Source organism: Protopterus annectens, chromosome 4.part0 (assembly GCF_019279795.1).
Source record: "Protopterus annectens isolate FY-2018-M chromosome 4.part0, PAN1.0, whole genome shotgun sequence".
NCBI classification, from domain to species: Eukaryota; Metazoa; Chordata; order Ceratodontiformes; family Protopteridae; genus Protopterus; species Protopterus annectens.
Genome location: NC_056733.1, coordinates 8,943,026 through 8,959,267, shown reverse-complemented (window position 1 = coordinate 8,959,267; position 16,242 = coordinate 8,943,026). Strand labels below are relative to the sequence as shown.

General features: G+C 37.5%; 1 protein-coding gene across 1 annotated transcript in view; it reads right to left on the bottom strand.

Annotated features, from left to right (window-relative positions):
• LOC122799160 (uncharacterized protein C16orf96 homolog) overlaps positions 1–16,242 on the bottom strand; it is a 791,156-nt gene that overhangs the window by 680,335 nt on the left and 94,579 nt on the right. The window lies entirely within an intron of this gene.

Sequence of the window (16,242 nt, the reverse complement as noted above, 5' to 3'; positions counted from 1 at the left end):
TTCTTTTAAAAGAAATATGATCTCAACTAAACACATAACAGCTTTACACTTAAGTTTAAGTTAAAGTCTATATTGAATAATATAAAGTTAAGACAAAGAAATAATTAGGGCTGTTATACTGTGATGTGATGTTTCTCATACATTTCTTTAATTATATATTAGATCTTGGAAATGTGCTCTTAATGTTCTGTTTTCCTTCATTAATTTTTATGTAACACTTGCAGAATAAAAACAGGGAAAGTCTTTATAAAATCCATATGAGTTATTCTAGTGATCAAATATACTATATAGTAGTATTTAATCAGTAGTTAAATAATTTTAACATATATAATATAATACTTACTATAACTCTATATGCTCTATATAACTCTATATGCACTTCTTAGAAAGTTATTATATGATATTATACTCTTTTCTATTAAGAAGTAGGTGAATTTGATTGATTTCTAGATTGACTAACGGGATTGTTGGAAAGTAGTTTGATTGTTTCAGCAAACTAGGAATATTTTATTCCATGATTATGTGTTTAAATGTTAATATTTTAAAGTGGTTAATAAATGTGCTAGTACTTTTTTTCTGTAACTGAATATGTTAGATCTTTGCTTTTGCTGTTTATACTAGTTTCTCATCTGTTTACTCTGACTGTAGCCTTATACTATAGATGACATATTACAAATGCTTATCTTTGAATATTCATGGCTTAAATGGTCCCTTAAAGAGGGATAGTCTATTTAGGTATTTAGATACATAAAGCTCATACTGCATTTTCACAAGAAGCTCATTTGCTCAACAATGATATTAGTACACTGATATTAAAAGATTATTCATTCTTAGCTAGTTCTCAATTCAAATCTAAAAGAAGAGGCACTGTTATTTTATGGAATAATTAATCTGTAATGCCTAAAATAATTGAAACTTATTCATAAAAATGGTATGTTATGTCTTGTTGTAGTTGAATTAAATAAAAAATGTATACTTTTGTAAGTTCTTACTGTACTCCAGGAATTGGGAGCTAAAGTTTCAAACAAGTATTTGGATATTGTAACTTATTATATGAAAGGTAAAGTTATTATAGCTAGTGATTTTAATTATATTTCATCTGAAAAAGATACTGCTGCCAGTAAGAAACCCAAACTATCATCTTCAGCTAAACATTTACTATTTTTATCAACTCAATGAACTTTAAAGATATTTATGACTTGAAATTATTTCATTCTCTTCATTGCACTCATTATTCTTATAGATATGAAATTCAAACTAATATAGATAAGGTTTTTATTTCCAGTAACATATTTCTGAATGTTATAAAAGTATCTGACCATAATGCCATTTTTTTAACCTTGTGTTAAAATCTAGAAATGTAATACATTGTAATAAGCTCCAATCATATACTGTTATAATTAAAGGTTTTAAGGAATATTTTTGTAATGAGATAATGTTTAGGAAATAAGAGTGGTGAAGTTTCAGATGTTATTGTATGGGACTCGTTGAAAGCTTAGAATTACATATTGGTATAACTGTAAAAGAAAGGAATGGGAAAAGGAACTGAATACTCTGCTGTCTAAAATAGATCATTTAAAGTTGGCTTAAAGACAAATGATTTTTTTTCTCATCTAGAATTAAAAACTCTTAATATAAAATATGCCAAAATCTTAAATCATAAGGTATCCATTAATTCAGAAAAACTAAAACGTCAATCTTATTTAATGAATCCCTCAAATTTACATAATTTAGCTGTTAGGTCTAAGAGAATGAGTAAATTAAATCATATCAAAGAGATATCTCATTGAATTGATAATAGACAAGAAAGAAACACAGGTTTAAATTACATCCTTGAGTGCTTTAGGAAATACTATGAGAATATAAATAATAAAAATTATGATTTAGTTAATGATAACATAGTAGACACATTTTAAATAATAATATACATCAAAAATTAAATAAAGAGCAAGTCCAAAGAATTGATGGACCATTTTCTCTAAAAGAAATTAAAAACTACATTAAAAATTAATGAATAATAAAGCACCAGGGTTATATGGTATCATACCAGGGTTATATAAACTATTGCCAGATAATGTAGTTAATATATTAGCAGAAGCTTTTAAAGAAATTAAAAATACTTTTAATTTTCACTCATCTTGGAGATATTCTCTTATATGGCCTGTATTAAAGCAAGATAAAGAGCCTTCTCAATGTTCCTCTTATTGCCAGACTACAGTCAAGTTCAACAGGGTCTTCTTTCTCCACTGATTCTGCCAAGCCTGTTCCCTTGGCTGTGGTTTTGCTAGATAGTAGGTAGGGACAGTGGGAATCTTGTTCATCCTTTCATGCGTATCACTAATTAGATGATGAGGCATTTGGCTACCTTAAGAGAGTCATAGTTACTCCTAACATTTACCCATGCTTCATTGAATTTCTTCACTTTGACATTCAAAGCACTGGGCAGAAATCACATTGCATCAACACCTGTCTTAGGCCTTTGCGATGCTTTGGTTTAATTAAGCAGTTGGATTCCCCCCGTCCACACTAGTTCTATGTCAGCTGCAAGCTGCCGGACAATGCGGGATGCCGGTCAGGACTGGTGCCCACCACAGCCAGGGCGATCCACAGGAAGGGTCTGGTGCATATCCAGAGTCACTGTCGCCACCCCCAGCCCCTCCTGGCAGGGGGATGTAGTGAGGAGGCAATGCCTGATCCAGCCATGGGGCATACCCAACCCCGCTTCATGCCTGAGCCCAACCAGCCCAGCCCTTAGAGCCAATCCTTATCCCGAAGTTACAGATCTGGCTTGCCAACTTCCCTTTCCTACATTTTTCTAACATACCAGAGGCTATCCACCTTGAAGACCTGCTGCAGATATGGGTACTGCCTGGGATGAGACTTACACCCTCTCCCATGGATTTTCAAGAGCTGGCGAGAGCTCACCTGATGCTGCTAGAACCACAACACTTTCCAGGGCATGGGCCCCTTTCTCGGGGTGAACTCATCCCAGGGCACCCTGCATTTTACAAAGAAAAGAGAACTCTCTCAGGGACCTGCCAACTTCTCTGGGATCGTTTGCATCACTGCACTGGACACTGCAAGGCACCTGTCTCCACCTTTCTGGATTCAGGGATCGGAGTCTGACTCCCTTTTGATTGGCTGGGGGTGATGGAGATCATCACCTGTCCCTTCAGAACAGCACTCACCTATCTCTCAGGACTAACTGACCCATGTTCAACTGCTGCTCACATAGAATGCTTCTCCACTTTGGCCTTCAAAGCTCTTGTTTGAATATTTGCTACTACTACCAAGATCTGCACTTGCAGTGGCTGCACCCAGGCCTCCACCCTGGGCTTTAGTGCCACCATGGTGGCCCTCTTACTTGTAGTGGTGTAGCCCCCTCGGCTCCCAGTGCTGGCGATGGCCGGGTATGGGCCCAATGCTCCAGCGCCATACATTTTCTCTCCAAAATGTTGATTATAAGCTGTTTATGTCCATTCTATCTAATAGAAAAAAGTAGTTAATAATGATCAGACTAGGTTTATTTTAAACAGACAGGTACAAGATAACATAATTAGATTAAACACCTCAATAAATTATGCCAATAAAAATAAAAAAACTTTCAATTATTAATTTGAGTTTTGATAAAGCTTTTGACTCAGTAAATTGGATTTATCTATTTAAAATATGTAATATAATTTTGCAACAGAGTTCACATATTTGGTTACTAAGCTTTCATAATTCTTAATCTTTTGTCAAAATAGGTTATTTTCTCTCTAGCTCTTTTAAAATTCAAAAGTGTACAAAAATTTCCCACTGTCACCATTGTTGTTTGCTCTGGTTATAGAGCCTTTTCTTAACTATATTAAATTAAATGAAAATATTATAGGTATGTCATTAGCTGATGATCTTGTCTTAAAAATTCAACTTTTTGCAGATGATATTCTTCTCACAGTAGATAATATAGAAACTTCATTGGAACATACAGTTAATTCCATGTAACATTTTGAAACAATTTCAAGTTTACCATTCAATCATCATAAAACTAATACTTTACTAATTAATAAGAAGTTAATAACTCATTTAAAAAACACAGTAATTTCAGTTGGGAGAATAAACAAATTAGATACCTTAACATCATAACAACAGCAAATTGTAAAGATTTGGTGTCAGTTAATTTTAAACGTATTATTGATAAAATTACGCAATTAACAACTAATTGAAATATTTTTTTTACTATGGAGGACTGTCTAACTTTAATTGAGATGGTAATTCTTCCAAAAAATTTGTTTTTCATTTAGTCATTAATCTTGACTCCATCTAAAATCTTTTTAAAAAAGATAAATAGTATTATTCTCAAATTTCTTTGGTATCTGAATAAACAGAGAATCTCCTTTAACTGGCATAGGAAAAGTTGGGAAGATGGGGGTCTAGGTTTTCCAAATATTGAATAATATACTACTTTAACAATCATTAAAGTCATAGAAGTATTGCTTAATACATCATATTAGTCAAACTGGAAATCAATTCATGAAAATTTTTAACTTAATAACAATAAATATAATACAATAAAAATATCAATACACATCATACATAAATTGTGCTAATAGCTAGTCACCCCTTAACCAGTGATCAAGAAGATTTATTACTGTGCATTCTTCATCCATAACATTTACACTGAAATGCTGAAAATGAGGAAACTTCACTCCCCCAGTTAGATGAGCTCTTCTTTGCTTAACAATGGATATGGATTCAGGCAATCTTGAGTAAAATTCCCCACAGATTTTTTGCAGACTCTCCTCCTTTCTTAGAGGTTCATTTATAATACTTAACCAAATGTTTCTGGCAACCTTTCTATAGTCCATTTCATACATTTGTATTTTTAATTTCATTTGTTTTGATGTCTTTTCTATCAACTTCCAAATTGTGCTTCACCAGAGAATTCCTTTTTTTTAAAACAATAAGATATAAAACTTTAACAAGGCAGTGCAGTGATAACAGGCTACAAGCATGTTCTTCTTCACACTCATTGTATATATGTTGATTATAACAATAATATAGAGGATTAGCATTAGGTCTCCAATCATAACCAACTTATGTATTCAAGACACGGATGTTAAGAAATTCACCTTGACAGTGAATCTCAAAAGGTCAATCTTGACATTGATGGCAAGGACACATAAAAAAGCAGGGTTATACAGTTTTGAAAGATGTAACACAAGCTTCTACAAAGAAAATGGCCACCACAGAACAGGTGCCAAATGAAGTGTTTGACATGTTTTAAAGAACACAGAGCTTTAAAACATGTTAAAAACTTTGTTTGGCCAAAAAAAGGAGAAAGGATGAATGAAGTGTTTAATATTTTAAAGCTCTTATTACATTCCACTTCTGTGATGGCTGTTGTGTGCTACTAATGTTCTAGTGCAAGACCAGAGGTTAACAGCAGTGAGGGGTGCTTAACAAAGGTTTATTAAGCACATTTCTGACATCAGAAGGGTTCTCAACAAGCATGCTTTTCCCCCGATTTCAGAGAATTATCATGGAGTTCCATAACTTATGATTATAGAGACCTGATCAGAATTATTTGTAGTACATGGAGCTTCAGCTGCCTCAATGTACAGTTGCTTACAAAAAAAACTTAAAGCAAGGTGTTCTACAGATGTGAAGGCTATAAAACAGTGCTTTCATACAAACAGTGGCCATAAACTAAGTGGCTAAGTTTTCCATCTCATGAACAACTTTAAAAACTGCTAGACAATTCATTCTGTGCTTTTTTGAACCAGGCATTGCTGAGGTGCATCATCTATGGGATCTTTTACAAAATTCCTGAGGATCCAAGACTCGGTGCTTTTTCATTTATTTTCACTTATTTTATTGCATTTGCCCTTTCTTGTCATTTTTATCTGTGCCTTATACCTAATTTACCACATTTGCACTGTTTTAAAGCAATTTACTGATTAACTGCATTTCATTACTGTTTAACTATATTTCATTGCTATTTGCTGCAATTCATTACTGTTTAGCTGCATTTTACTGCATTTCATTACTGTTTAACTGCATTTTGTCATACTGTGAGTTCTGTTTTTGTCTATTAGTGGATAAGCTGTGCTTTACTGTGAGTTTTACTATGTTCTTAACCCTTAAATTGAGTAGCATAGTCTGGATACACATTTGCTGCATCCAGAGCTGTTTGGTTTTGCCTTCTGTGTTTCTAGCAGCCATCTTGTGTTGGCAGGGGCCTATCTTCTCAGGTCTATGTTAAATCATCGAATGCTTAAAAAAGCGAACAATGATTTATCGAACCCATGTAAATGAAAGCTTATGATCTCGAATGCTTAGAACAGCAATTTTTTTCCAAGGGAAAAAAAAAAATCACTGTTCCACAAAAAAAAAAAAAAAAAAATTTAAAACATTACATAAAGTGGGGGGTTAACCCCCACACCCCCCTACTTAAATATATCAACTCCGAGATTGCACTACAGTCACGAAAATGGCAAAGTAACGGAAGCAGCCAAGTGATTTCTTTCCCAGGGAAAGAATTTGCTTATACGCTGTTTCGCTATTTTGCCTTTTTGTGCTTTCAAGTTCAATCAAGACGCATTAGAAAGAATGCATCTTCGATCATTTAATAGGAACCCTATCTTCTCTGCTAGTGAGAGTGCCAGGGCTGTCTGGACCTTGTCTGGCACAAGCTGATTGGTAAAGAGAGCAGGGGCTAGCAGGATTGGCTAGATTTCTGTGTTACTAGGATCTTCTATTTTTGTGGCATTTAAACCCTGCATTTGTCTTCTGTGTTTCTAGCAACCATCTTGCATTGATAGGGCCTATCTTCTCTGCTAGTGAGAGTAGTAGGGTTGCCTGGAGTTTGTCTGCCACAAGCTGATTGGTAAAGAGAGCAGGGGCTAGCAGGATTGGCTAGATTTCTGTGTTACTAGGATCTTCTATTTTTGTGGCATTTAAACCCCACATTTTTGCTTTCTGTGTTTCTGTCAGCCATCTTGTGTTTGCCTTCTGTGTTTTTGGCAACCATCTTGTGCTGGTAAGGGCCTATCTTCTCTGCTAATGAGAGTAGCATGGCTGCCTGGACCTTGTCTGGAACAAGCTGATTGGTAAAGAAAGCAGCTTTGCAGCTTTGTTAGTACTAGTCCAACTGCCATGTAGGGACATTTTAAGCCTAGAAAATTACCCCATGTGAGAATCAAACCCTGCACTTTGTGTTTGTAAGGTAAGCACCTTAACCATTATGCCAACCTCCCACCTAGTGGATAGCAGGTTTGGCTAGATTTCTGTGTTACTATAATCTTTCATTTTTGTGGCATTTAAACCCCATGTTTGAGCTGGATTGGGCTTGTTTGAACCAGTCTCTGCTAAGGTGCATCATCTCTGGGAAGTTTTACAAAATTCCTGAGGCTCCAAGACAAATCTAAGTGCTTTTTCATTTATTTTCACTTATTTTATTGCATTTGCACTTGCCTATCATTTTTATCTGTGCCTTAAAGCTAATTTATCACATTTGCACTGTTTAAAGCAATTTTCTGATTAACTGCATTTCATTACTGTTTAACTGTATTTCATTTCTATTTTTTGCAATTCATTACTGTTTAACTACATTTTACTGCATTTCATTACTGTTTAACTGTATTTTTCATACTGTGAGTTCTGTTTTTGTCTGTAAGTGGTTAATATGTGCTTTTTGTAAGTTTTACTGTGTTCTTAACCCTTAAATTGAGTAGCATGGTCTGGATACAGGAGTTCTGCATCAAGAGCTGTTTGTTTTTGCCTTCTGTGTTTCTGGCAGCCATCCTGTGCTGGTAGGGGCCTGTCTTCTCTGCTAGTGAGAGTAGTAGGGCTGCCTGGACCTTGTCTGGCACAAGCCGATTGGTAAAGAGAGCAGAGGCTAGCAGGATTGGCTAGATTTCTGTGTTACTAGAATCTTCTATTTTCTGTGGCATTTAAACCCAGCTTTTGAGCTAGTTTGGGTTTGTTTGCATGCCATGCACCACAGCTGCACTGTTTTTAACCCATTGCAAGGTATTCCAGCTAGAATTTTTCCCTTAGTAGCACTTGTGAGATTACCTAGTAGTACTCATCTTAGACCTTCTACCCTTTACCGCTTAACTTTCTTGGGCCTTTCTCCATCAGATTCTGACAAATATGGATGGACAAATTCCTACAGTTTCTCCTGCCAGTCTGGTTGATATGGGCATCCTGAGACAGTGTAGAAACAGCCTCATGTAATCTGACAACCCTCTACTACTGCCAACTAGAAACACAATTTGTGAGAGATGCAATTACATTAAGAACCTAGAGTCCATGCTGTCTCCCTCACAAGTCAGTATATTTGGCACTGAGAAGTTTGTCAACACAAACACCACCCACACCTGCACAACATACACCCACATATGTGAAGGTCCTCAAAAAATATACCAAAACAAAAGAGACCTCAGAGGCAAAAGCACACGCAAACTCTACAGCCTACCACACCACACATAGTCCACACACCTGTGTCTCACAGCCACTAAGGTCTAACCATAAACCTAACATATTAGCCATAGTCGACTCCATTGTGAGATACACAGATGTCCCCCTTACCAGGCTGGATAAAGAGAAAGTCAGAGTTAGTTGTTTTTCAGGTGCCAGAATCCATCATATCACACATGCACTCAAGTCTCTCAACAAGAGGTACTGTTTTGACTCTGTCATAGTCCATGCAGGTGTGAATGACTTGAGATATGCCACCCTGGACTATATGAAAAGAGACCTGATCGAGCTCACTGAATATGTGTCCAGGCAGGTATGTCCCTAGCTTTAAGCAGCATTCTACCATCACCCAGAATGATGCCACAATACTAACAGAAGATGATTGACTTTAACAATTGGCTTAGTTTATGGTATCATTCCAAGGGGATCCAGTACCTGACAGCCTGGGAAGACATGATTGACAGACCATGATGCTTTGCCAGAGATGGTCTGCTTCTGTCTTCCTAGGGCTTCAGGCTTCTGGCAAAGACTCTTGCCTCCCTCATAGTGCCTTTTCAGGAAATTCCATGAGGTCAAAACTACCAACACGAAAATTTCATCAAAATGCAAACTAAAAGTCATGCTGCTAAACGTTAGGAGTCTAAACATGAAACTGTTCTCATTGCAAGCTTTCTTAACCCTGGAAGATGCTGACATCTGTGCAGTCAAAGAAACCTGGTTCAAAGCTGCAGAGAGCATCCCAGTCATACCAGGTTACTCATCCTATCATACATTCAGACCCCAAACAGTGGGCAGCAAAGCAAAAGGAGATGGAGTTTTGATATATATTAAAGACATACACACCTCCAGGCTGGTCAAACAGTATGATGCACAGCAGACACTCCAGGTTTAGTTAACTGTTGACAAGATCCCCTATTCAAATCATAGCTAGCTTCAGGCCCCAACTTTAACTTAAGATGCCCACTCCACCTATCTGGACCTCTTCAAATCTAACAAAATTCAACTTTTTACCTTGATCCTGGGTAACTTTAACTATCCAACCACAGATTGAAAGAACTATGAATGCCAAAACACAAATGCCCAGAGTTTCCTTACCTTGGACCAGCTGGTTGACAACCCCACAAGAGGTGATAATATCTTGGACTTGGTGTAAACCAACACAAGTATTCACTGCACCATCACCACAGTGTCATCCTCCCTGGTAAGATCCAACCACAAAGCGATCACTTTCGAAGTCACCGCCTCTCCAACCCCCCCCCCCCAAGCTAGGGTCAAACAAAAAAACTTCTCCAAAGTTGATTAAAACCTCCTGAGGGAAGGTATAAACAGCTTCACAGCCCCCTCCTCCTCCATAGGCTCTGGCACAAATGTCCAAACCTACACCAAAAGTACTATACAAGCATTTATATAGCTGCATGGAATAAGGAATACCTGACAAGACAAAATCATCCTCCTCAAGGAAGAATAAACCTGTCTGGTGGACATCTGCATTAAATAAATTCTATACTAAAAGGAAAAAAAATTGTCCAGGACCAAAAAGGAACAATTGCCTAATTGGAAGCAATCTCTCCTTAGCCTGAACAAGCAAATAAGAGCCCTAGTGAAATCCGCCAAAGCAAACTTTGAGTCCAAACTTGCCACATCTGCTAAAGACTGTCATAAGGCCTTCTTCACATATGTTTGCAATTTCAAAGGTAACACCCAAATCTAGTCTGAACTGGTGGTCAAGGACATCACATACACAAACACCATAGATATAGCCAACCTGTTGGCAGACAGGTTCAGCAAAAACTTCACCCCTCTGTCCCCCATCAGTAAATCAAGACATCCCCAGCACCTAACCCAATCCCCTTATCTCTGTGGAGTAAGTCATCACTACCCTCTCAAAGGCAAAAAATACAGCCTCCATGGGACCCAATAACATCTCAGGCTGCATCCTACATGAACTCAGGCAGGAACTTTCAGTACCATTAAGCAGCCTATTCAACCAAAGCCTGAGTACTGGCTTCATCTCAGCTGAGTAGAGGACAGCCACTATCATCCCTTTGCACAAAGGTGGAGCATGTACCATCCAGGAAATTATAGACCCATCAGCCAAACTAGCCTGATCTGCAAGGCCATGGAAGAGATTATCATGAACCTCATTAACAAAGATATTGGCAGCCTCCAAACACTCAATCCCACACAGTTTGGTTTTGAAAAGTTATGTCAACTTCTTTGACACAGTCATAAAAGCCATGGATGAGGGGAAGTCGGTGCACACTGCCTACCTTGACCTGGCCAAAGCCTTCAATACTATTCCCCACTCAGGTATAATAGATAAACACTCTCAACTAAGCATCAATTCGTATGTTACCAGATGGGTAGTGAAATGGCTCACTGATAGAACACACCTAGTCCAAATAGGGGAAGCCACCTCTAGCAGTAGACCCATAACAAGCGGTACCCCAGGGATCAGTTTTGGGGAGTCTGTTGTTTGGGATATACTTTTCGGGGGTGCAGGCCAAAACCAGTGGGCTACGGCTGACCAAGTTTGCAGATGACTGCAAGCTGGATGCTGTCAAAAGTTCCCCTAGTGATTTGGACATCCTCCAAGAGGGTCTCATGTAAACAAATGACTGATGCCATAACATGGCCTCAAACTAAATTCCAAAAAAATACATATATCTTCACCCCCCTCGGGGAGAGTAATATCTCCACAAATTATCACATTTATAACAAGGTCCTAAGCATGCAATCAGTCATGAGGGACTTGGGCACCGAGGTTGATAGCAACCTGACTTTTGATCATCATATTGCCTCCATTGTACGGAAGGCTTTCTACATGGCCTACCTCATTAGGAAGGGTATCTCATCCAGGGACAAGGAGTTCATAACATCCCTGTATTCTTCCTTTATAAGACCCATTATTGAGTACAATGCCTCTTTCGGCATGTACCTTACAAAGCACATGCAGCAGATGGACAAACTACAGCGGTTCCTCACCAGGAGAATCGAGGGCCTCAAACATCTCCCCTAAACAGATAGGCTAAAAACCCTGCCCCTCTACTCAGTCTCATACAGAGCCCTCAGAGGTGGCGCCTTTCTGGCCTACAAAGCACTCAGACCCTGCCTTGATGGGACTGCTGCATATCCGCAAGTCAAGCTCCACTCGAATAACCCACATGCATGACCTCTGTGACAGCAATAGGACTTGTTGGTGGAACAGATTTCTGTCCCACAGACTCCCCCTTCTGGGGAAAAGACTCCCTCTTCATGTCAAACAGAGTACTTCATTATCCCCTTTTAACAGCAACCTGCATAACTGGGTGGGGAACAGAAAATACACCCTCTGGGATTTCATCTGTGTCCCTGCTGGACAAGGACATCAGGCACTGACTTGTCAAAACATGGGCTTAATTCTTGCTTAGGCTTGTAAGGGCCTCAGGGCAAATATCCTAGTAACTACCTATGATCCTATGTGATATTTTTTTTTTGTGGGTGACAGCAATGTGTAATATGACTTTTAAAGCTGTAAACATTCCTTGGAAGATGTTCTGTGCTGGCTGCTTTTATTAGTCTAGCATGAATGGTGCTTAAGAAAATTTTGTTAAACACCTTCCTTACGGCTGAAAGATGCTTAACAAAGTTGTCTTTTTACTCAATTTCAGAGTGTAACTGCGGCATATTATTTATTACAAAATGTAAAGCCACAAAAAAAAAAAAAATTCTCAAAGGGGAGAAAAAGTTGAACAGTTAATGGCATTCTGCACTATAGACTAGTCAAATGAGACATTTCTGAAAAGATGTGACAATGGCTGATATTCTACCCCTTGAATGATGCCAGCTCTGAAGAACCTGTGTATTTAGTTTCACTGGACTGTCAACACCTGATTATTTCAGGAAAATAGGTGCTGCTGAAGGTTAAACAAGGTCAGATGCAGTGTTAGGTAGAATGCATGTTGTAGTCAGAGCACACTCCTTCACACATATGTAAATGCATGTTGTAGTCAGAGCACACTCCTTCACACATATGTAAATGCATGTTGTAGTCAGAGCACACTCCTTCACACATATGTAAATGCATGTTGTAGTCAGAGCACACTCCTTCACACATATGTAAATGCATGTTGTAGTCAGAGCACACTCCTTCACACATATGTAATATGCATGTTGTAGTCAGAGCACATTCCTTCACACATATGTAATATGCATGTTGTAGTCAGAGCACATTCCTTCACACATATGTAATATACAAAAAGTAGATACTGAACTGGAAGACAGGATTCTCTGTCTGCTTCTGCTGTAGTCACTCATGCTGTGGATCATTTTCTTCAACACTGATTTTCCTCCCTACATACACTGGCAAAGTGCAAAATAACTAGGCTGTTTTCAACATTTACAAAAATACTTTGAATCATTATGTACCTATAAAATGATCCATGTCTCTTCTGCTCTCACATTCTTCCATGAGCAGATCACATAAAAGGTGGTTATTCTGAATACCAATGCTACCTTTTGTGGACAATGAATTTTGTGCATCACTTGCTTTATTTGTTTCCCTGGTGGGCTTCTAAAGTGAAACACCTTGAGCCTCTTTGCACAATTCTCTACTCCGAACACATCACATAAGTCACTTAGTGCCCCTGTCACTAGACGGACTGACAGATATGGTAGCCATCATCCTCAGTCCAGGCAGGAAGGTATACATACTTCCTAAATTTTCTAGGCAGTATCCAAGCAATGCTGCACATCCAGCCAGGTTCACACACACAAGTTCATTCAATGATTGGAACCCAAACAGAGGGTTGAATAAGAACACATCTAAACATGGAATACTCCATACCAAGAATAGAAATGAGGGCTAGGTCAAATCTCTAAAGGTTGAAAAAAAACAAAGTTGTACTTTTTATACATTAAATAGTTTTTCAGTTCAAGCAAGCAAGCATTATTCTAACTAAAAGATACCATGACTATAGAAAAATGTTCTTTTTGTACGCAAAACCAAACGTCTCCTTCCTGCTCTCCAAAAATGAATGACTTGAAACTTTAAGTATAAAAGGAGTAGATATGTTGGGGTGACTCTACACACTGAGATGGAGGGATGAGGTCTTGAACCCTGCTAAAGACTGTAGTCTGTTTCTCCAAAGTAGGAAGTATTCCTGTATTTGACCAGTTCATTCAGTTGTTCCTAAGTATGGAAAACCATTATTTTCCATACTCAGGTTCCTACTTGTTGCTATTTGTAAATTAAGTTTAAAATAAGACATCTTATTAACATGTTAACTTCATAATGTACCTGTATCACTGTCTCTAAAAGCATTACATTAATGTGCATGTACTTATCCTAAAAATGAATCCAGATAAAAGTGTGATAAAAACAAGTATCTGATATACTGTGTTTATCTACACTCTCAACTCATCATCAAGAGTTTATGAATACTCTTGGATAGTTATCAGTAGTTTTACACCACTGGCATAGAATTAAACTACTAAAATCCCCCTAAACCCAACAGATGCACACTACTTGCAAAAAATAAAACTAACAGTTCATACAATGCACATACAAAAGACAAACAGAAACACAGCAAAATATCATAGTCCACATTTAAAAATCACCAAACCCAAATTTACTCTTAGAGAAGTTAAAATAAAGTAAAATAAACTTAAATACAGAGTGCCTTTTCCATTCACTAAAATATGAAAAATTAACTTCATGCAATACATGCAAAAAATCTGCACAACCCCCCAAAACAGCTTCTACACATCATAACCAGACCCCCTGACATTTATATAAAAAACAAAAAGTCAGAATAGAAAAATAAAAATAAACATATAAAGTAAAATAAGCACTGGCAACTAGTAAATCAGAATTGGCATTGCTGATATAATGGGCCTGAAAGTATTTACTTTAACAACAAATTAACTTTGAATCATTAATGTAGTTTAAAACTAACAAATCCTAATATAACATGTCTTATTAAAGTATAACAACAATAAAAAAATTAACTGACTCTAAAAATCACCACCCATTAGACTCTCCATTTATTAAAAAACTGTGCAAATGACCAAAAGCCATATTCATTAGAATGTTAGGCAATTAACTTGAAAATCATTTAATAAAAATTAATAATTAAAGTACATGGGAAACACTACTTCTGGCTTTTCCCGGTTAGGGGTCGCCACAGCAGATCATCTGTCCGCTCATGATTCCACAGAAGGCACACACACGCACACTCTCACACCTAGGGCCAATTTAGAGTGTCCAATCCACCTACTGCATGTCTTTGGGATATGGGAGGAAACCGGAGCACCCGGAGGAAACCCACGCAACCACAGGGAGGACATGCAGACTCCACACAGAAGGCACCCCAGCCGAGAATCAAACCGGAGAACCTCTTGCTATAAGGCGGCAACACTAACTGCTGCACCACCGTGGCCGCCCTACTATAATCTAAAAAAAAGACATACAGAAAAAGCAGATAAATGGAACTTGTAGGGATCTGGTATGTATGATAAATGACAACATCATGTACCATAATATTAGGAAACTTGCTTAATGGCTCATGGCTTTACTGTCATCCCCTGTACCTATAATACAAGATATTTCATGTATCAGACATCAGAACCTTTTATATTCCATGTAAATATAAATGCACACATGTCCATACACGAACACACACACACACACACACACACACACACACACACACACACACACACACACACACACACACACACACACACACTTACTAATTTATTTGTTAGTCGGGTAAGTGGAAACACTCCTTTCAACCAAGTCCCAAGCCACAAAGCCAAGTGTAAATACAAAGCTGTAGCTAATCAACCATCATGGTTTTTGGTCATATTACCAGTGAGCTACCATGCTTAGTGGTATAATATGTGGGGCCTAGTGCATGATGCATGAAATATATTTTAATACAGATTTAGGGGACAACTCCTGTGATGATCTGCAAACTACTAGTTAGAACAAATTCCCTAATTCTATAGTAAAATATATATTTCATGTATCATCGAGGCCAGACCTCATGTATTCCAGTTATCCAATCTTTTTTTACAATATTAGTATGTCTATGCTATTATTTTATTAGTGTAGATAGTGTTATGTTCAGCTATATTAATTTTATCCATTCTTCAGTTATGTTTTTTAGTCTTATTTAGTTTAAATGTTTAGAACCATGTCCATTTTGTCAGTAATGATATTTTCCAACTGGATGGTTGCAATTTCATTTTTTTTTATTTTTGTATTTATTTATTTATTTATTTTATTTCATATGCACACAGGGATGATAAATAAAATATCTGCACTCTCTATATCACATTATTTGATTAGTACATCCCAAGATATAATACAGTTCATAGTTCATAGTTTTGAATATTGAAATGTTACACTTGTCCTGCAAAATGTATTTTGTTTAATCATGAAATCTGCAAATGTCTATGATATGTGCGTTATGAAAAACGCAGTACCGAGCAACATGCAATCTCCTGGTGTCAAAGTGTATGTTTGTCAGACCATTAGTAACCATGCAGTGAGATGTGGAAGCTGCAGAAATACTAAAGGAAGAGGGTGGAAACACAGTGGCCAGTATTCACAGCTAGCTTGTGAAGTGCATCCAAATTCATAGGAACCACAGGCTCCCTAGACCCTCTATTGTGCGGTTAAGGCAGAGAGGTTTAGAGTACCATGCTAATGTGGCAGTCTGTGGGAGAAATCTATGAAAATTTCCTTTTAAAGGACTTGCATAGTATAGGATTCAAGGGATGCCATATATATAT